Source organism: Cyprinus carpio, chromosome B24 (assembly GCF_018340385.1).
Source record: "Cyprinus carpio isolate SPL01 chromosome B24, ASM1834038v1, whole genome shotgun sequence".
Lineage (NCBI taxonomy): Eukaryota > Metazoa > Chordata > Actinopteri > Cypriniformes > Cyprinidae > Cyprinus > Cyprinus carpio.
Window position 1 is genome coordinate 10,264,710 of NC_056620.1, and position 22,492 is coordinate 10,287,201.

At 37.4% G+C, this 22,492-nt stretch overlaps 1 protein-coding gene across 2 annotated transcripts in view; it reads left to right on the top strand.

Moving 5' to 3' along the window:
* Positions 1–22,492, top strand: part of trpa1b (transient receptor potential cation channel, subfamily A, member 1b) — an 84,671-nt gene that overhangs the window by 14,485 nt on the left and 47,694 nt on the right. The window contains exon 1 of one of the 2 annotated variants that reach the window (XM_042752152.1): positions 19,440–19,546. The exons of the other annotated variant lie outside the window; for it this stretch is intronic. The gene's annotated coding sequence lies outside the window, so the exon portion shown is untranslated. Of the gene's footprint in view, positions 1–19,439; positions 19,547–22,492 lie in introns of those variants that run through there. 2 annotated transcript variants of the gene reach the window in all.

Below are 22,492 nucleotides of genomic sequence, written 5' to 3' on the forward strand. Positions count from 1 at the left end.
TAATCTGTTTTTCAAATTTAAAAGCACTGTCATTAGAAGATCATTAGAAACTCTTAAAAGAGCAGTTTCTGTACTGTGACGGGGCTTAAAGTGCCCCTATTATGAGTTTTTGAAAATTACCTTTCATGAAGTGTGTAACAGCGCTAAGTGAATGAAAACATCCTGCGAAGTTTTAAATCTGAAGGTACACCGTGTATAACGTTATTGTGTCTCAAAAGAAAGAGTCAACTCTGAATCATTGAAACTAGTCATTTTTAAAACGAATCCCAAGCCGTTTCATGTTGACATCAACATGAAACATTTGCATATTGTCCACCCACTTGATGGTCTTTTTGTGTGGGTCTGAATGAAAATGCAAATTTACTAGCCACTAGGTGCTGTTTTTGGAACGGTAAAAATTGTGGTTTGTGACAGCAACTCTGTACACAAAGCAGCACTGTTCTCACAAACACTGCTTTATCAGGCATTACAGGCAAGATGAAATGAAAAGGAGACCAATCAAACTAATCACCGCAGATTAGCATTACGCAAAGGAGGGGTTTGGAAAAATTCATCGTTGAGCGAATCGTTTGGGAGTCGGTGAGCAAGTAAGGTAAAAATAAATGCATATTAAAAGACTATGAAAGTGTTTTTTGACCTTGCATGCATGTCAGCTAGTTGTTGGGGACTCACAAAATCAAAATATGAACCTTTCATCACCCATAATAGTGGCACTTTAAACCAGACTAAAATTTTTCATAAATACTAAATTCATCTAGAAATGATTGAAGCTGATTAAAAACTACTCTCTCCAAGACCTTTGACAAAAAGGGGAGTTTAGATATAGGTCTAAAATTAGACAAAATAGAAGGATCCATGTTATTCTTTTTTAGAAGCGGTTGCACAATGGCATGTTTAAAAAACAGCTGGTACACACTGTGAGCTAAGAGATGTATTAACCAAAGATACAACCCTTGGCCCAACAGTGTCAAAGACATCTTTAACTAAGCATGCAGGAATACTGTCAAGGGGGCAGTTTGCAGGACGTAGCTGTTTAACTATGTCAGAAAGATAGGGGAATGTAACCGGCTCAAACTGCTGAAAGACAGCTGGGCAAAAAGAGAAATCAGGGGAAAACTAAAACCAGCAATTTTGTCCACAAAATATTTCAGAAAGTTTTTACATAATATTAAAGATGGCACAATACAATCGGAATACCTTGGGTTAACAAGTGAGTTAAAAACATTAAAAAAGAACCTGAGGCCGCTGGCTGTTACTGGTTACAATGTTGGAAAAAAAAAAAGTTTTAGCAGATTTAACTGCTCTCTGGTATTTACATAATGCATCCTGCATCGTTTCGAACAAGATTTTTAGTTGATCCTTTTTCCACTTTCTCTCAGCTACTCTGCAGGCACGTCTGAGAGAGTGGGTAGTGTCACAAAAACAGTTCTCACACAAAACTATAACACTTTTTCCTCAACCAACAAACAAACAAAAACCTCTTACTAAAAACAAAAACAAACAAATAAGATGAATTCTTCTACACTGAGATCACAGTCATCAAGACTGTACAACATTGAGTCTTTAAAGGGGTCATATGATGTTGCTAAAAAGAACATTATTTTGTGTGTTTGGTGTAATGAAATGTGTTTATACAGTTTAAGTTTCAAAAAACACATTATTTTTTTCCACATACTGTACATTATTGTTTCTCCTTTATGGCCCGCCTTTCTGAAACGCGTCAATTTTTACAAAGCTCATCATTCTGAAAAGCAAGGTGTGCTCTGATTGGTCAGCTACCCAATGAATTGTGATTGGCCGAATGCCTCAAGCATGTGACGGAAATGTTACACCCCTTACCATACCATACTGTCATGCCCTGTGCCCATAAAAACACATTATAAACAAGGCATTTGTTGCATCCAGTGGTGACATAATTATGGATTATAATGACTTATACTGTCTTTTTACACGTTGCGTTGCATTACAGTAAACAGCCGGCATTGCAGTCTACTCTCCCAGGATCAGGAAACAGTCCTCCATAAAATGCGCTGCGCACATTTGAATATTTGGGTTGAACTGTTTTGGAATAGTGTTGTAAATAGAACTTAACCACTGATTTCTAGTTGTGTCCTCTTTTGGAAGGCCAAACAAAGTATTTTTGCTTTTGCAATGAAACACACAGCGTCTTCACAACATGGCGGCTGTGGTGGCAGCAACAATAAAGTTACGCCTTCTTTCTTTGCATGAACATTTGAGAGGTTTTATGAAAATCTTCCCACATTGCGACGTCGACATGGGGGCATGTTTAAACAAGGCATTTAAGGAGGGCGTGGACGAGTCTTAACGTTTATAAAGAATATCTCTTTGGGTTTGAGACTTTAGTATTTGCAACTTTAGGGATCTTATCTATTCACGAACAGCTTGTCATCATATGACCCCTTTAAAAGCACTATAAAACTGTGTAGCAGTTAAAGGGTTAAATGCCCGCACACTGCATGCAGAAGCACAGGTTGAAATCTCCAAATTGGGAACAACCACAGTAAATAAAACAGGCAGGTGATCTGAAATACGTGTCACATATTTCACTGATAGTAATACATAAACCATATGACAACACAAGGTCCAAAGTATGTCCTTTTTCGTGGGTTGGACCAGTGACTGACTGCGTGAGATTAAACAAATTAATTAGACTGAGAAAATCTTCTTATCCAGAGGTTTTGATTCACAGGACACATGTATGTTAAAGTCACCAGTAATTAAAAAGCAATCATATTTCAATGCAATCCCTGCCTCAAAGTCTGAAGAGTCATGAATAAAATTCTTATTATAATTTGGAGGTCAATATACCAGTACATATAACACAGTTGTGGGGAAATTCATCTAAAAAATTCTAAACTGTTTTGGACGTCCATCGTGATCTCTCGACAGTGAAAAACTGATTTCAGTACAGAACCTTCACCTTTACTGGTAGTCCGAGGGGAGCTTAGAAAGTCACAGCAGGGATAAAGAACTTCAGAGAAAGAAGTCAACTCAAAAACATGAAATCCAGCTCACGTGGAGTGGAAAAACCATTCAGCAAAAAAATCTTATAAGCAAGCAATCTAGTATTAATTAGAGCCAAACGAAGAGTGTGTTCCTCACTGGCTGATGATGCCACATGGGAACTCCTTTTGTGGACGGGTCCCCTTTCAAGGGAACTTTGACCTGCGTTCTCTAGGGGTCGCTATGGGAATGCCTTCAGCGTGACCGGTGTCTGAAGCATAAATCTAAACATTTGCCGGCGACAGCCTATGACGTCATTACCATCGCGACCACTGTATAAAAAAAAGGGCGCCAGAGAACATGTCATCCTCTTCTTCCTCTTAACTGAAGCCGTTTGTTTATGTTAAGGTTAAGCTAAGCACGACTAGGAGTGCATGTTCTCTCACCAGAGGCTTTGCTCATTGTGAGGCTTGTGCTCATCGTGAGGCATTCGCAGGAGTACTGAGTGGGAGGTGAGTATTTCACCATTTACCCGAGTTCGTATAGAGTTTGCATAAGCGTTCGCATCTCACAAGAATTGTGATGCATTCGCAGCAGCGGTTTCCATTCTTGCGTGATTTCCGAGGTAATGTAGCGTGTGGGCGTGGTGTGTTTAAGCTGAATGCATGCCGCGTGTTGCTGTTGTGGTGAGAACATGGAAAGCATCTGACGGGAAATTTTCCCTATTATTGATTGTTATATAGGAATTGAATAATGTGGATATCTGTCTGCAGTTGTTGGACAGATGATTTATATCATGTCCTTATTAGATTACCACATTATACTGCACTCCGTGAGCCCATTTCTGAAACCTTTACTTTCATTCAGGGTTGTTTGATCTCTGTGCTCAAGTGTTGGCTTGCGAACCTCCTTGATACATGGCCCTGAACAGAGCTGGTGCTCCTGTACCCACAGCTAGTTTAATGTGAGCTAGTTTTATGTGAATTCACTAACTAGTTTTCCTCCGCAGTGCTACTTGGACCTGTCTTTCTATTTTTCTGACTTTGTTTTAGGGTTAGGACCTCTGCGAGCACCTCCCCTGCTAAAGTCAGAACCTCTCGCAGTTGACCGATTGTGGTGATGGTATCTCAACCGTCAGTACTGGATCCAGGATGGATGATAGCCCTGCATTTTTGGCTTCATGCTTAATGGACCACGCAGTCAAGACGCTGGGCCTCTGCAAGAGCCTTTTTGGCGATCAGGTCCCCAGTATAATGCTGCAACCTCAGGACCGGCGGGTCCTCCATTCAGGTTGAGCATATTTCAGAGTATAATGCTTCGTGATGTACTTCCTGATGTCCTGGCTGGGTGTTTGCTTCAAGAAGCTGCCCCGGCTAGGATGCGCTACTCATGTCTCGCCCCGAGGGGTTTCCTGAGTAGGGCTTGGTGAAAAATATTGATATCTCGATATTAATCAATTGTCATTTTTACAGAATGATATTGATTCTTAAATCCCAAGAATCGATTAGTCTAGCCTGTTTTCAATGGATGGAACACTGAAGAGCACTTCTCATCCAATATATCACAATAAGCACTGTGCTTTGGTACTTTTGATATGAAACAAAGTCTTAGATTTAAAATGATCTCTATTGCAGTATTCAAACAATAAATGCCATTTTGGCACTGTTTAATGTGGAGTGAAAGATCGCTGTAGCGCCTCAATTCAACAGACTTTACTATTTGTATCCTGTCTCTTGTAATCATTCTATCAGTGTGTCAGCCGCGCAAAGACGTCAGTATAACGTCTTGTAAACAATGTCACGTAACGTCACATTTACCTCAGAAAAAAATATTTGGTGACCATAAACATATTAGTCAGTTAGGAACATAAACTGTAGAGAGGGGCATTTTGTTAAATATATGGACCAAATAACATATTCATTATAAACTGTACTGTTCTTCAGTGTTTAATTTATGTTTGAATAAACAAATCAAAATTAAATAAAACACAACATTAATATTTAAATAAAAAAAAAAAACTAAATTAAAAATAAAAAAAATCAATAAACTTAAAATTTATTAAAAAAATAACTTCATTAAGTGTAATTTTAACAAATCAGTCAATTTTAACCTTCAACATTATAGTAATATAGTACCAACAGACTATTTTTTCCTTGAGAAAATTTAACATGTACTGTACCTTATATATATATATATATATATATATATATATATATATATATATATATATATATTCAAAAGAATCAATATTAAATTGAATTGAATTGGTAATCGAATCAAATCGCAAGCTGAGAATGAGAATCGAATTGAATCGTGAAATTTGTTTCAAAACTCAGCCCTATTCCTGAGATTTGAGTCATCCTCTCAACCATCATGCACGTTCTCTGAGCAAGAGCTCTTCTCGCTGAGGAGTTGACTGGCCTAACACTCCTTAGTTCCACTCTGCAGTTCGATAGACGGTCAGGCCTACGGGACCTTCCTGACACACTGCCCTTATGGTCAAACCGGTGAATTGCCCCTCTGCGGAGTGGGCTTGAGTACACTGTGTTCCCTGAGGTATGAGTGAGATGTGTTTCTGCGGAAACCCTTCCTGAGCGCTTTGGCTCTTAGAAGCCCTTAATGAATGAATGGGTTATTGGGTCTATCGAGATTGAGAGCATAAGACTGTGTTCAGCTGCATCAGTAGATGGTCTTACATTGGGCCCTGCTAGTCTGCTTCTAATCTAGCGCTGCCTTCTAGTCAAACTGAGAAATGCTTGCCTCACTGCGAGGGTTAGCTATGAGCCTATTGCTCCCAGTTTGTGTGTTGAGGGCCTGCCTCAGCTTGAGAACTGAGAGCGCTGCTCCAGAGAACTCCATATGCAACAATACTGAGTTGTTAGGCCCATCCCTGATGCCTCCTTGGTCAGTTGCCTCTATGCTGGGACCCTGTTGTTCCCCGTTAAAATGTGCGATCCCCTTTTAAGCTGGATCCCATTTCTGATGTCTCATATGCAATCAATCTGCTCCCCGGACATGACCGTGCTCCCCTTACTGCGGGAGGGTCTTTTATGAGCTCACTGGTCCTGGGCAGATTATGTGAGTCCTTCTCTCTACTTGAGAGCTAGGTACTTTGCCCCTGGGCTATCGATCGCTTCGGTCGAGCTTCGGAGGGCGAGGTTCCTCTCTTTTAGCTAAGGGTCGAGCCCTCTGCTCTTTGAGCTCTGTGACAATGACATCAGGTAGTTTGGCCGCTTGCTGCCTCCCTGATTAGTTGCCCCTATTTGGCTGAGCTTAGCTGTGCTCCCCTCACCTCGGAGGGTTACCTTTGAGCATACCCCTCCCAATCGAGCCTCTGAGGCCTCCTCTCATCAGGTCCTACGCTTTTGGAGCTCCATTGAACAGCAGCCTCAGATTGTTAGGCCTCTCTTTGCCTCCCTGTTAGACTGCCCTCTTTGTTGGTTGAGCTTAGCAGTGCTCCCCTCACCTTAGAGGATTACCTTTGAGCATGCTGCTCCCAATTGAGCTTCTGAGATTTCCTCTCATTGGGTCCTCCGCTCCCTGGAGCTTTATTAAGCAGCAGCCTCAGGTTGTTAGGCCTCTCTCTGCCTCCCTGTTAGGCTGTTTTTATGGTCGAGCTTAACAGAGCTCCCCTCTCAGTTGATGAGTACTCTGCTTTTGCAGCTTAGTCTAAAATCCAGTTTTATGTTAAGCGCACACGCTGCATCCTCTAGTTCCCTTGCCATGCTTCGGATGCAAGCTTCAGATGAAGAAGCGGATGACATGTTCTCCCGGTGCCCTTTTATACTGTGGTCACACTTGTAATGACGTTGGTATGCGTGTTTAGATGTATGCTTCAGACACCGGTCACTCTAAAGGCATCCCCTATAGCGACCCCTAGAGGATGCAGTGTCTCGTTCCCTTTTCAGGGAACCAAGGTTACATATGTAACCTGAGATGTTTTTCATGCAATATTTTTAGAAAAATAATTCTAGTGCTGCCCTCGACTAAGGATTTTTCTGGTCGACTAGTAGTCATTCATTTTAAGCATTAGTCGACCAATCGCATGTTTATTAACAAACCATTTAAATCATTATAATGAGCCTTTATTTGCCTACAAAGCCTAATGAGCGCCACACACATAAAGCTTGCCACAGCGCACCGCAGGAGCTATGATTATGAATGTGTCAGGGAAAAAAACAGTAAGGAGACTGCATTATATTTGAATAATTTAATGATAAATAAGTGCTATCTTTGTTTTGGTTTAAGAGATGAACTGTGAGACCGACTCGTCATCTCCACAGTAGTGGATGTACCTGTATGCATGTTTCATACGGATTACATAATCTGAGAATATTTGTTTTCCAATTGAATTGGTTCATTTGGAAGTAGACATTTCACTCTCTATATATTTTTAATGTCTGTAAGTCAAAGAAATACACAGAGTTTCATGCTCAAGTTCACAGACCAAGATGGCAGAAAGCACATCATGTTTGCTTTCATTATTTTACAAAAACATGTTTTGTTGTTATTGTTAGTGCACACAAATAAACGTAGAGTCTTTACAGATTTGAAAGATGTATTACTCTTATCTGTATGACCAAAAAATTATGGAGTATTTTAAGAGTGAGTGCACCTGCGCCTCCATCAGTGAGCGCTACTGTTCAGCTTCCACACTCCACACACATACTTCAATAGCACACATTTCTCTAGGTTAACATTAGATTGGGCAGCCATGGAAAGTAATATATGTAATACTTACATATTTCAGATGATAAGCCATATTTGTGGTGGATGAATGGCGAGCGTTTGGATGTCTTGCCGGATGTACTGTATTACCATAGACCAGCTATTAACGATCTGCGTGACATCGCCAATGTGGATTTTTTTTCTGTGACTAAGCGACTAATAAAATTTTTGTCGATCGAGCCTCTTCTGGTCGACTAACGATTAGTAGACTATTAGGGGACAGGCCTAAAAAATTGACAGCATTTTCTTATAATAGTGTTCTCATTATAATGTATATGACAGTCCCAATCATAGTTATTAATATTCTGCATTGTTGTTTGTCCTGCTCGCGCTGTGCGCTGAAGTGATAATCACTGTAGTACTACAATGGAGCGCTTTACTGCAGCGCAACTTAACCAAATGCATTTTATATGAGATAAATAATATATACACAATATATATAAACTGGCTGAAATGTTTTGAAATCACTTGAACCCTACCTGATCGAAAAAAATCCAGTCTCTCACTCTGCCTGTGTCAGTTTGAGTTTTCTTAATTCAAGATTTAAATCCTTGGTGCCAAGATGTTTCTCTGTCGGTCACGGATTATGGAAAGTGAAACTTAAATATAGGGGTGGATGGATTTTTTCACACGTTAAAATATTAATTTAAAGCTTCTTTGTTTTCAGATTCTTATTTACAACATTATCTTAATTAACTTATTGGGAGAAAACCGATAGTTCTATGTGAAATCAGACATTTGAGCACCCCATAGCCAAAATGGTATGATCATAACATCTCTGCGAATATTCGACTGTGAGATTGGTAGTCGAATCAGGCTCCTCCAATCGAATCTTCGACTATTCGGGGTCCCCCCATATATAGTTAGTATTGGGACCTTGGTATGAATTATAAACAAGTTAAACTTTTTAGAGGTCATTTTTAGAAGCTAAAACATTAAACAGAATATTTTGAAAACATGTTTTCTAAGACTTTGTAACAAAAAGCACACTTTTTATCAGTTCAAGTGTGGACAAAATCCCATAAATTACATAATCAAACATTACATAAGCAAAATGAATGTTCCTGCAAAAGGTTAAAATGTTGTTCGGCTCTTTGACATGAAATAATAAAGCAAATATATTACTTTTATTTTTAAATGTGCAGCCACTTGCACACGGGGAGGATAGATAATAAATGACACTAATTTTGTAATCTTAAGATTAAAAGACTAAAATTAAATTAATTAAAGAGAATAGAGAATGCCATGCTTAACATCTCAAGTGCCCAAATAAAAGCTAATGGGAGATGGAGAAAAATACATGTTTGGTATGGAAGCTTATTTCTATAGAAGCTTATTTCTGTCACAGAATTAAAAATAAAGGATAAATTTGACTTTTTATATTACAATTTTAAGTATATATTTCACAATTTCAGATGTTTTTCTCACAATTCTGAGAAAAAAAAGTCTGGTAACACTTTATTTGTTTAGGGACCAAAATAAGTCTTCTTACGAATGTTGCTATAACTTTTTTATAAATATTACCACAAAAAAAAAAAACCCAACAAAAAATCATAATATTCAAAAATATTTCACAAAAAAAATCTTTTCAAAAATATTCACATTTTCTTTCTTTCTTTCTTTCTTTCTTTCTTTCTTTTTTTTTTTTTTTTACAATTCTTTAAAGCAGAATTGTGAGGTATAAACTCAGAATTGTGAGATATAAGCTTCAGTTCGCAATAAAAATAGCAATAAAATGTTGCAATTAACTTTTTTATTGTTACCATTTTATACTCTTATTTGTCCATTTACTGGCAGATCATGATCACAGGTTACTCTGAAAGGAAAGTTACAGACATTATCTTGTTTCGCTTGATTCCCCGCGAGCCAGAGGCATGTCCAGGGTAGCACTTGACAACCCTGACATCTGACTGGCCACCCAGGGTGCCACCCCAAACTTTCATTCGCTACTAGCAGTTTGATGATTGACATTTTATTTCTCCTCTTGAGAAATAATTATTTGTTTTGACATGCACTCCACATTGTTAATTTATAAAGGTTGAATATTAAGAGAATCAAAACGTTGGTTGCAAGATATAGAAAAATAAGTTCAAAGGTGGTCGCACATTGCATGAGAATGTGGTCAGTGTACATAATGACTTCGGCGTTGGCTGGAAGAATGTAGGCATTTTGCAATAATACATTTGTCTTTCTGTGGGCTGAATGAAGTCTATGCATCATATAGAGAGGTATAATAATATAGACTGCTGTTTCCATTTTCCATGTTTTTATAGCAAAACTCATCAACACTCTTATTTTCGTTCTTGAAGTGAATATTTTGCCAGTAAGGTGATTAGATTCAGTGATTAGATGTTTTATTGCCTTGAACATGAGAACATGATGGCGTGGTCCTTTTATAAACTGTTGTGCATCATATCTGAAGTAAGTGGTTTACCATTGGGTTAAGGTTTCCTGAACAACTTCTACATGCTGTAAGTTGAGTCACTGTATAAATTAACAGTAGATATTTTGCTGCATTACAGTTAATCAGATAAGAGAGACAAAATTGTTTCAAATTTAGCCTAACATACACTTCTGTTCTAGTAATACACACAGTGCAGTCACAGTAATCGCCAGTTCAAAAGTGAATCTCGGATTTGCTGTATATGCAGATTAATTTGCTGCAGCGTGTGGCTGCTGGTCTTTTTAGCAGCATGAAACCAATTTCAGTTTATTCAAATTATGAATGGATAATTCCGCCTAGAAAGCATGCAAATAGTGCTCCCTTTAAAATCTGTCACTCATTTTAGTTCATAGAGATCTCACACAGTTCTCTTAACCAATGAATCTCTTTAATCTACACAGTGATTCTCTTATATCATGTCTACACTTTGTTATAATGAAAGAAGCGTTTTGAGCCATACTGACTGGAGTCTGACGTAAACGCATCTGATTGGTCATTGTGCTCAAGAAATCAACAGATATGCCTGTGATTGATTGACTACATTGCTCAACGCTGCAAAAACATATTGAAAATAGAAACCTTTGAAACTATGCAAAATCAAATATTCACTTGAGTATTTGACAGATCTGTTTCGTCAATATCCTGTTATTACAGCTTCAGCTAATGGTGCTCTTTGGTTATGTTCAATTTGAGGGTGCTTCACATATGCTAGCAGGACAAAACTATTTTATTTCACTATTTGCTTTATCAACACTATATAGAGAAAAAAAATGCAACAAATACAAAAACTCTTTGGAAGATATCACTTACTGTTTAACCCTAGCAAATGTAAATTTCTTACTGGGGTTAAATTTTATTCTCAGTTTTTAGTGGTTATTTAAATTGAGACGAACTTGCTATTATTTTAATCTCCAATCTGTTATTTAACAGATTAGATAGCTCTTTAGACACTAGTCAATTGTAAATACCAGTTGCGTTGGTGAATTGCCGTGAGATCGGGCTGGTCATTCCAGACAGACTGAATGATGATGAGATCAGATCTCTGTGTGGAGCACTGGCTGTTGTCAGACTCCTTGTGCAAACAGAAAATAGTTTCACCACTGCCTGTGCTATGTATTATGCCATTTAGTTTGCTCTTCTTTGTATGCCTGGATGGATGTAAGTTTATTTATGTATTCATGTATTCAGTCTCTGCTGTGCTTCAGAAATTTCTCAGTGCTCATCAAAACCTTAGACCATAAAAAATTTAATTTCCACTTGACTGTAAACACAAATCATCAGGGTCCAGTTTCTTTGAAACTCCTATCTGCTTAGATCAGTCTTGGCTGGGCAGCAAAATGTCAGGGGTCTGGTTTCTGATGAATGAGGGCTCGTTATTTATGGTTTGACAGCAGATCAGTGTCATATCAAGGCAATGGAGAACTTCCTGACATTCTGCCATCCCTATCCGCTTTGCTGGCAGTCTTCATTTGTACACCCAAGGCTGTGCCCCGCGATATCTGGGAAAAAGGTCAGACAGAGAGTCTTATTTGTGCCATTATTGTGGTTGACAAAAGCTTTTTAGGCTACAAATGGATGGGAGAATAAGTGCATCTAATCTTCTTATCTAATTTGGATAAGTCCTTAAGTTTGATACATTTGTTTGATATCATCATCATTGTGACTGAATCTGATGATGATGAGGGTGAAAATGGCTTGTGTGGGTCAGACAGTTTGTCCTAAAGTGGTATAGGGCAATCAGTTTCTGGTTTCTACTGTAGCTCAAAACTTGCATTGCATTATACTGTACCAAGGCCTTTAATTGCTTCAAGCACAGTAAGAGGATATGTAAGGGATAATATACAGGGATAATGACTGCCGTCTTGTATCACCCTGAAGAGATTGATTTTAAAATAATGATTGCTCACTTTACATTATCCTGCTTAATACACAGCTAGTCACTAAATAAATAAATATGTTTACAATTAATTAAAATAATTTTATAACTTTACCTGTAAAAATTGTCTGTTACAATCTGCCTTGCAAAAAGACAAACTTTGCAACAATATTACAGAACTATGAATATTTGAATACTAAAATATTAGTGTTAATATAATGGCACCAGTTGTGTTTGTACAAATCAGGTTTGTGTCAGAAAAAAAAAATGATGTGAAACGACAATTTCACATATCTGTATAATGAACTGATATACAGTGTTGCTACAGACGGCTATTAGAAATAACGTTCATAATTCTGAAATATTTGACTGCTGATTGCTGTAATTGACAAACAATGGAGACAGTCATGTCTGGGGTCAGTAAGATTAATATATATTTTTTAAAACATTTATATTTATTTATGTTAAAAACAATTTTTTTTTTAAGGGAAACTGCTAAAATAATCTATCAATATTGTCATAGTGGTTCTGTTCAAACCAAATCAAAAGGTTTGGGTCAATAAGTGTGTGTGTGTGTGTGTGTGTGTGTGTGTGTGTGTGTGTGTGTGTGTGTGCTTATGAAATTACAACTTTTAATGATCAAGGATGTATTAAAATTGATCAAAAGTGACAATAGAGACTGTTAGATTGTTACAAAAAAGTATATTTATCAAAGAATCCTAGAATAAAGTATCAATATGTATATGTATGTGACTGTGTGTGTGTGTGTGTGTGTGTGTGTGTGTGTGTGTGTATACACACACACACACACACACACACACACACTTAAACATTTGAGGTGGATCAAAACCTTTCGTCAAAGTTGTCCTAAAATCTAAAACCAAAATGCGTTCTTGTCTTGATAAACTTTTTTGATCCACTTCAAATGCTGACTACTATATATATATATATAGTATATAAGAAATAATAATATATATATATAAGAAATGTTTTTTTGAGCATCATATGAGCATATTAGAATGTGACCCTGAAGACTGGAGTAATGGCTGCTGAAAATGTAGCTTTGCCATCACAGGACTAGTATTTTGATTTTACTATATTTTTAATCAAGTAATTGCAGTTGTACAGACATCCTTCAGTCATTAGAGGCTTCCTTCAAAAACATTTAAGCAATCTTACCGACCCTAAACGTTTGAGCGGTGGTGTATGTTTGTCTCTGCAAATCAGGGATAGGAGAAAGTATTTTAAGAGAAAAAATACACATTTCACTTTTAACAATCAAGTCTTTTCAGCTAACTTTGTTTGCAACAAGCATCATTAAACTTTAATGATATCTTGTAGCCAAGTGAATTACAAGAATGAGTAAAGCAATTTAAAATAAATCAGCAGAATACTTATCTCATTAATAAATGAATCAGCGGAATGTTTACCTCATTAATATTGATTATGTGCGTAAGCAGGCTGCTCATGCTCACAGACACGTATCAATGGCCTTGACAGCACATGTAATGATACTTTTGTGGCCTGTTTGATCTTATCCTCCAGTTGCAACGGGTGTTAGACGACCCAACAGTCAGATGCACGTCCTGGATCTAATCCTTCATTCGTCCTCTGCTTGTGTAAGCAGGGTTGAGATGAAAATCAAATGTCTGCTGGAACTACAAGCTCGATTTGAACACCACGAGAGGTCAATACTGACAAAAAAGACATGCAAAGACAGTTATTTCAGTGCTCATTGTGAAATAACCTTCACATCACCCAGTCACAATGATGGACATCTGAGTTAAAAGGGTGGCATTATTAGAAATAGCCTACAGTGAGCTCCTCTTTGAGGAATGGGAAGAAGTTTATGGAATTTTTTTTACCAAGGTTAGTTTCAGGGATCACAGTCTTTGTGACTCACCTCTCTGTGTACTTGCCATAATTGTAAGAGTACACCTAATTATGTAACCCACACCTGAAGGGATGTCAAGCTCTGTCTACTTAATTAGACTGTAGAGAGAGAGAGAGGTAATTAACCTAATACAGTTTAATTACACAGAGTGCGTGTCCTTGAATGTTTAATCAAATGTTTATTTTGGTGTTCAATTCTGCATGCAATAGACTGGCATCATTAAACTTTAAAGTTATGGAAACAGTCAGTAGTCAGTGAAGATATAGTGGTTATGTTAATTTTAACAAAATGAGCATTTTTTTTTTTTGCTGTCTGTAAATAATAAATGACAGTATGTATGGTATTGAATGAAGAAACCTGACCGTGGCTCTTTTCAAGTGTAAGTGCTATTGGAACCAAGAAAGTTCTTGACCGTTTTTTCACCATTTTAGCACAGCGGTTCTTGACTAGAAGGTTGAAACCCACTAGGGGTCCTCAGCAAACTTACCAGAGGATGACTTGAAAGTATTTAAATTAAACAGTAAAAAATAGCAAAAAGTATTTATTTTTATTATTTAAAAAATAAATATTATTGATATATTAAAATAATCTAACTCTAAATGAAATAAAATAAACACATAAAACAAAGAAGTTAACTGAAATCATATTAACTTGTATTTTCTCTCTTTATTGTTAACATACAGTTAAGTTAATTTATTAAATTAATTAACTGTGTTAATTCAGCACTATCAATAAAAAGTTAAAAGTCATGCAGCTTTGTCATAAGATATGTATATAGAAAAACTGGAAATATCATTGTGTATATGTCGGTTGCCTTCAAGTCAAAAGAGTTTTAGCATTATAGGAACTATAGTGTCCAATGGTGCCCGATGTCCAATAGTTTCACAAATGCAGTACAATAGATATTGTTCATGAATTTAGTTGATGCAATTGTTCATAATATTGTTAATGAATTTTTCATATTCGTACTTATATATACATTGGTGGTCAAATGTTTACATTAAAGGTGCCATGTGTAAAAATTGAGGTAAAAATATCCAAAAAATGACCTACACACATCAAAAGAATGAGAAGAAATAAGGACGATGATGTCATTAAAAAAATGTCAAGTTATAGTGCTGCAGAGATATCAACCTTAATTAGCATTAGCATTACTAGCCACGGCCCGACAGGTGTCGTAATACCAGTTTCGGCCATGGGAGGCGGTATGCGGGCAACATAACCACCAGCCAACCTGCAATACACGAATAACTCGCACGGCTTGTGGGCGTACTTGAACCTGATGTCAATCGTGTGGAAAGTACAGCCCACTACTTCATTTCAGTTCAGGGAAGAGAGCGGAAAGGATGGCTGAAGCCCTTGGCAAGAGACACCTACCACCACCACCCGCTACAGGGAAACAACCGCGCTCGGAATCACAAATCAAATCCGATAAGAAAAGGAGCCGAACCAGAGTAAACATCGGCACTGCTTTCCATTGCTGGAGACAACTGATGGACTTGAAAGAAATGAGGTTCGACTCCGAACTTGCAACATTTCTTTTGGATTGGTAATTAAGATGCTGTTAGTATTTCGCTAGAAGTTTGTTTTATATGTTTGCGTATTTTTTTCGGGAAGTTATAACATAGAAATCTATCGAAGGCTGTTCGATAAACGTGCTAATGTTAGCGATGGCTAACCGTAGCTGCGTTTGATAATTAGCTAGCTATAACTTACCCACAGATCCGAACCGGTTTTCACCTGTTATCTACCAAAGCCCGTCTCTACCAAGCTGATGCCAAAATGTAACATTACCTAAGAAGCTTGAAATGTCTTCGATGATAATGAACCCGAGAGAGAGAGAGAGAGAGAGCGCCCCGGCCGCGCGCGCACTCACTCACTATATTCAGAGCGGTCAAGTTTTTGCTAATGAAAATCAAACATTGATATATGCTGCTAAATTAGCATCAGGCGGGCAGCATACGTAACACTCTAAATAGATGTTGTCCCTATTTTCACTTGTATATGTGCAGCTAAGAATACTTTATCATTTTTAACTAAACTACAACAGTTTTGACGATGTTATGTAAAGTGATGGTGAATTAAGTTATGCATTGGCGATCAACTGGCTAGCTGATTTTGGGATCTGAGACTAGTTCCGGCATTAGGCATAACATTTGTTACTGTATTGTTTGAATTGTGTCATAAAATTGACAGAATCTGATATTTTTTTATATCATAACTAACCTGCTCTGTCTAGTCTGTTGGTCTCTGTGTCCTCTTTGTTTCGTGGTTTTTCTGTGCGTGAGAAAATTGATGTGTGGCGTGAAAGCGTGTGAAAAGAGTCAATTGCGTGTGTCTCACGGTGAATGCTTGAGAGTTGGCAGCTCTGGTTACGTTTGTTGGCGCTAGCTGGGTCAACATCAGCTGTCTGATGTTGACCAATGATGTTGACAGAATGCTGTCTGTCAAATTAATTTAATTCAAATAATGTGTATATACAACTCAAAATGTAATATGAACAAAACGAATATGAACATATTCACTGGTAAAGGTGAAGGGGAGTAGCTTGAAGATGTCATGTTTCAAAATCACTTGACATCACCCAACGTTCCTCTGGAGGCAAAACGTCCTCTTAGGCTTCGGCTATGGCTCTAGGGTTGTTGTGAAGGTAGGGGCGGAGCATAGAGACTATGCCGTTTCTCGTTTGTTACTCTAGAGTAGACCAGTTCACTTTATTGAGGCATACTGCCCCCATCTGATATGGAATGTGGAGTATGACTTGATTTTTTTGCCAGACATGACACATGGCACCTTTAATTCAATTCCCATCAAGTTTTTATAAGAAGTCTCTTATGGTCACTAAGGCTGCATTTATTTGATCAAAATACAGTAAAAACAGTACTATTTTTACACTTTGAACCTATTTTTTATTTGAATATATTTTGATGCAAAGCTGAATTTTTAGCAGCCATTACTCTATTCTTCACCATTTTGCAGAATACAAATATTTTAACATTATAAACATTATAAATGTTTTTACTATCACCTTTGATCAATTTAATGCATATTTGCTGAATAAAAGCATTAATTTCTATTAAAGACACCCCCCCAAAAAAACATTTGAATGGTAGTCTATCATAATTTCTGCATAAATATTAAGTACAGTAGCAAAACTGCATCATTGTTATTAATAAGAAATGTTTCTTGAGCATCAAATCAACAAATTGGAATGATTTTTAAAGGACCATGTGACACTAAAGACTGCAGTAATAACTGCTGAAAATGCTCCTTTCAATCAAAGGATCTTTAAAGAACCATCTCTTTCTTGCCTTTTTATAATCTAAAGAACCTTCTTTCGCCACAAAGAACCTTTTGTGAAACAGAGAGGTTCTTCAGATGTTAAAGGTTCTTTATGGATCCATTTAGACAAAAAAGGGTCTTGTATGGGATCGTGAAGCACCTTTATTTTTAAAAGTGTTGGTGAGCATAAGAGACTTAAAAACATTTAAAAATTGTAATGTTTTCACACTTTTGACAAGTACTGTACATTAAATAAAGCATATATTTATGGAAGTTATAGTTTTTTCTATATTTTTCTACTAATATTAAATTATTTAATATAATGTACATATTATTTTCTTTAATCTGTGAATATGTTCTGTTTCACTGTGCTGTCGACAATTCAGTTGATTGCTATTGTAAAAAAGTTATAGAAGATTCATAGTGTACCATTTATCTGACATTGCCAGCTGGACACTCTCAGATAAGGTTCATTTTAATGGCTCTGGGAGGCACTGCAGTTTAATAATTAGATCTAAAGGTGACTTTTGATTTTACTACGAGGGTGGGCTGGGGTATGTGCTAAAGGGGAGAGGCAGTTTTCACTTAATCTCACCAGGAGAAAAAGCCACTGAAAACCAATAGATTAGATTGCAAATTAAGATCACAATCTGGGTGCTCTCAAGCAAGGATGGAGATGAAATCGATAGTTCACACACTGGGTCAAAGAACGATTCAGAGGGAACCTATTAAAATGGCAGAAAGTGAGGGGAAAAGCACATTTCCATTGCATCAGCGTGTGCAAAACCAGTACGATAAGCAATGAATAAATTATTGCATGCTTTACTGCAAGGTCAGCCGGGTGGCATGTCTTCTCCCATGGCGCTACAACCCACGCTAGGAAGAACATACCCACAAGCGGGTCAAAGTCTTCAACCTTCCTTGTACAGTGCACAAATACACTAAAACCGATTATTCTTAAACTTTTTTATATCATAAGGCTTGTTCATCCTGGGCAGGATAATTATTCTACACCAGGATGTTGTTCTTAACCTCTGCCTGGGCTCTGCATGTGGGAAGCTGCTTGCTATGAGATGAGAACCATCTTTAACATTGAAAATAAAGCATATCCAGCATTGAAACACATCCTGTGTAAGGCCTGGCCAATCAATCTAATCTCTCATCAAGTTTTTTTCCTTGCATACTTCTGATTATTTATGTGATCAAAGGGGTAATAACACGATGCCCACAACGCCGGAGTGTGCAACTTGTGAGAGGCTGTAAATTTTCCTAAAATATAACCACATTCATTATTTATAATGTGCTGAGGAGGCATGTTTTGGGCATTATTTATATGCAAGCTCTTTTCAGATTTGTGTCAGCATTTTGTTTCAAGCTTGATCTTTTAAAAATAGGAAGGTCGTGTAGTTCTGTTGGCTCCTTTTGGGTTTTTACCAGAGCCAGTTACCTTCAGACATTTCATCTTTGTTTTTTTTGTTTTTTTTTTGCAAAGTGCCATAGTGAAATGTGTCAGGACTTTTCCTTGAGAAGTTAATCTGATGTATTTTTTGTTGCCTGTCATCTTTTATGCAGATGTTAAGGAGCCAGCCAGTGTTTTTATGAGCTCATGCAGTAATTTCAAAGAGTGCACAGATGGAACAAACTCACAGATGGAACAAACTCACAGTGTCCACACTGAGTCAGCACTGAGAATCTGTACTTATTTTTGATCTAGGGTATATTTGAAATGCAAATAGGACTTTTCATGCACAGAAGAGCTTCATGGGACCACAAAAATATGTTTTAAATCCTACGTTATTCTGAATGTAAAATATTCTGCTTTATTTTAAACCTCAACCTCTTCTACTCTCATTAAATTGCTTGTCAAAATATGTCCACAAGGTGGAGATGTGCTCATTAGCTATTAGCTGTTCGCTAGCCATATGGAAACACAAACCCTTTCAACTGATTTTATTATTCATAGCTTAAAGGTTAATACTAGGGCCTGCCTGTGGGTTTGTATGGAAAAAATCATGAAAATTGATGTAGCTGAAAAAATGTAAAAAAAAAAAAACATAAAAGATTGTATATATATATATATATATATAAACAATATATATATGTGTGTGTGTATATATATATATATATATATATATATATATATATATATATATATATATATATATATATATATATTTATATATTGTGAAGAGTCGGCTGCCTCCGACCTAATTATCATCATCACCCCATCCCTTAATCACCGCCCTTCACCAGGCTCCTGATAGGAGTGGGTGCGTTAGAGAGGAGGGGCGCAGAATCATCCTGAATCACACCTGAAGGGAATGGAGCCACCGCCGGTGTGCTCGTGGAGCTAGAAAGGGTGCGTAGAGGGACTCCTGAGCTATAAACTATTTTTAATTGTATTTTTTCACAATTCACAACATTAGTATTTTAACAGTATTTTTTAATCAAATAATTGCAACAATGGTATGCATAAGAGACTGTCAAAAACATTTTAAAAATGTTACTAACATTTAACTTTGTGCCTAAATTTAATTTGTGCAAACAAATGTTCATCGTTAGTATAATAAGGTACAACAATGTGGGGGACAAAATAAAGATAGAAAACAAACATCTACAGAACAAATTCCTTTTTAGGTTTATTTCAACCAATTAACAACAGTTGTCACAACTAATTGTAGATTATGTGATTGTCACATTTTACATTACACATTTTATGTCATGGATCTAGACAAGTCCTATATCACCTATACAAGGTCCAGCCATGTTTAATACAATTTCATTGCCATTCCTGCATGATTTCAGTTCAGTTGTTTCTCACCACACTGGCCACACATAGAGGATTGCAAAGCTGTATGATTTTCCTGTAAAACAAGAGATAAAAACAGTCAGCTTCAATCAGCGACGTGTACAGAAAGCCTGCGGAGTGTTTTTCTATCCAGTTGCAATCCAATGTCATGAAACTGTAGACCACACTCCTTATTATAAAGCCTGAAAGGAATCATAAGCTTGAGTGCACTCATGACCTCTAGTATTGACCTCTATGAGCGGCTCTGTACAGGAGGAAGATGCCTTTCATTACTCGGCGCACTTGACAGCGATGCATCTTGAGCTGGTCCATTCATACCTTTCCTGCCAAATAAAGCAGAGCATTAAGTGTGCAGAGGTTATATGGCCTCTAACGCTACTAAAAGTCCCACTGTCGGTTGCTTTTTCTCAGTAAGTAGCCTGGGATAGAGTAAAGGAGACAGATGGTGGCATGCCTGAAAATAAGATTAAAGTTGGTGGAAGGGGTTTGAGACAAGTGAACAAATGCTCTCAATGAAAGACCCAACCTATGCTCGAATTGATTCTGCTTGATTGGATTCAATTCATTGGGAAAATGTGTTAGTATATTAAAATGATCACTCGTGCATACATTTGTAATGCGCTTAACCTGTCTGAGCTTTTCTCAATTGCGTTTTTGCAGCTACATCAGTAAGTACAGATCTACGGATAATTAAGAGGACTTAGAGCTCAAAGGTTCTGGCTGACATAATGGAATATCCTCCTTAAACTGCTAGTTGTCACGTACAGAGAGCTTAAGAGATTCAGCTGAAAGACAATGAAAAACGGTACTCACAATGCTAATCCTGTAGATTTTACAAAGGTCTTGCAAAATATGAAAGTGCACATATTTCCATGACTTATTGTCTTGAAGAGTCATATACGGAAGTGTATGGAATATGTACTTGAAATAATATCATTACTTTTGGGTAATATCATTTAAAAATAAAGTAAATAGATAAATAAATAAATACATACATATATAACCAAAGTTCTGGCATGAAACTCTAGATGGCGCAGTCTGATTGGTCTAACTCAGTCTGACATATTTACATCATTATCTTTAGGCACAGCTGATTGGCTCTCTCCTGTACCAGCAGCCAATGAGCTTGCTGCTCATCATTCAAATACTTGGCTAGTGTTTGCTATAGCAGTAGCAGCGTACTTCAGAATCTCTCCACCTTCCCCAGCTCCACCTGTATAGATCTGCTACAGGGTGATCATGTACCGCTAGTCTGCAGTGTCCACGGGCATGTTGCTGGTGTAACCTGCAGTACCATGACAAAAGCCGAAGAAGAAGCGGCTCATCAGAGAAGCATTATAGCCGTGATGGCGGCAAATAAATATCAAATAATTATTTAAAACTACAAAAAGGAGACAACAACGGAACAAGAGAAGATGGCATTCTTTCAATCTCCACAAGGACTTGTACCATGGCAGATCAACATTGCTTGTCGCGGACAACTGCTGATGTATAATGATATGTAGTATAATAAATCATAAGACACTTGTTCTTTGCTTTGTTTTATTTTATATAAGAAGGAGTAAAATTTAAATTTATTAATTTATTAAAGTGCACATTTGAACACACCAAACTCAAGTACATACAGAGGAAGGGGTTCTAGCAGACCAATCACAGCGCTTGGGGTCTGCTTAAAATTGACGCGCTGTTAGATTTTTGGAGAGGTGCACGTCAGGCTTCGGTGTAGGCTACGGCGTAGGGTGTGCGTCTATGCGTAGGCTACAGCCTAGGTTCAAATCAGAAGTATAAATCAGCCTTAAGTAGCATTCAGATTTCACAAAACGTATATATGTAAACGTTGTGTGATGTTGCCTAACTAACTGTATTTTAAATATAAAAACTTTCCATTTAGAATTTTTACCACAGGATGCTGAGTTTCTTAGTGTTGCACGTTTTGATTTCTCCTGGAGAGGCTGCGTGAGCCTCACCTCAGCAGGTCAACCTTATACTGTCAATAGATGCATTATATACAGTAGCTATATCCACTATTTGTCACTTACTCTAAATGTAATAAAATTAGAATAATACTTGCGTTTTGGTGTTTACATAGTTATTTTTGGTTACTGATGTTTTAATCATGTTACTTGTCTGGTGTTAATAAAGCGGTAATGTCGAGCCCTAGAGTCTAGGTCTCAGCCCCGGATGGCCCCTGGGCTGGGTGGTTGATTGCGATTTCACTTTTTTAACTTTAGTTAGTGTGTAATATTGCTGTTTGAGCATCTTCAAAAGTTCAAAGCTGAAAGTTCAATGCAAACGGAGATATAGTCTTTTAAAATTCTGGCAGTTTAATGCCTACAAAAACGACTGGCAGGGACTACAAGAAGTTACTTCCTGGGTTTGTTACATAACAAACCTAGATAAACCCTGCCTTAGGCAAAAGGCAGCAAAGGGGGCGAGGCCATGCTGTGCTGCTTTAAAGAAGAGGAAGAGAAAACTAGAGGTGCACGTAAAAATCTA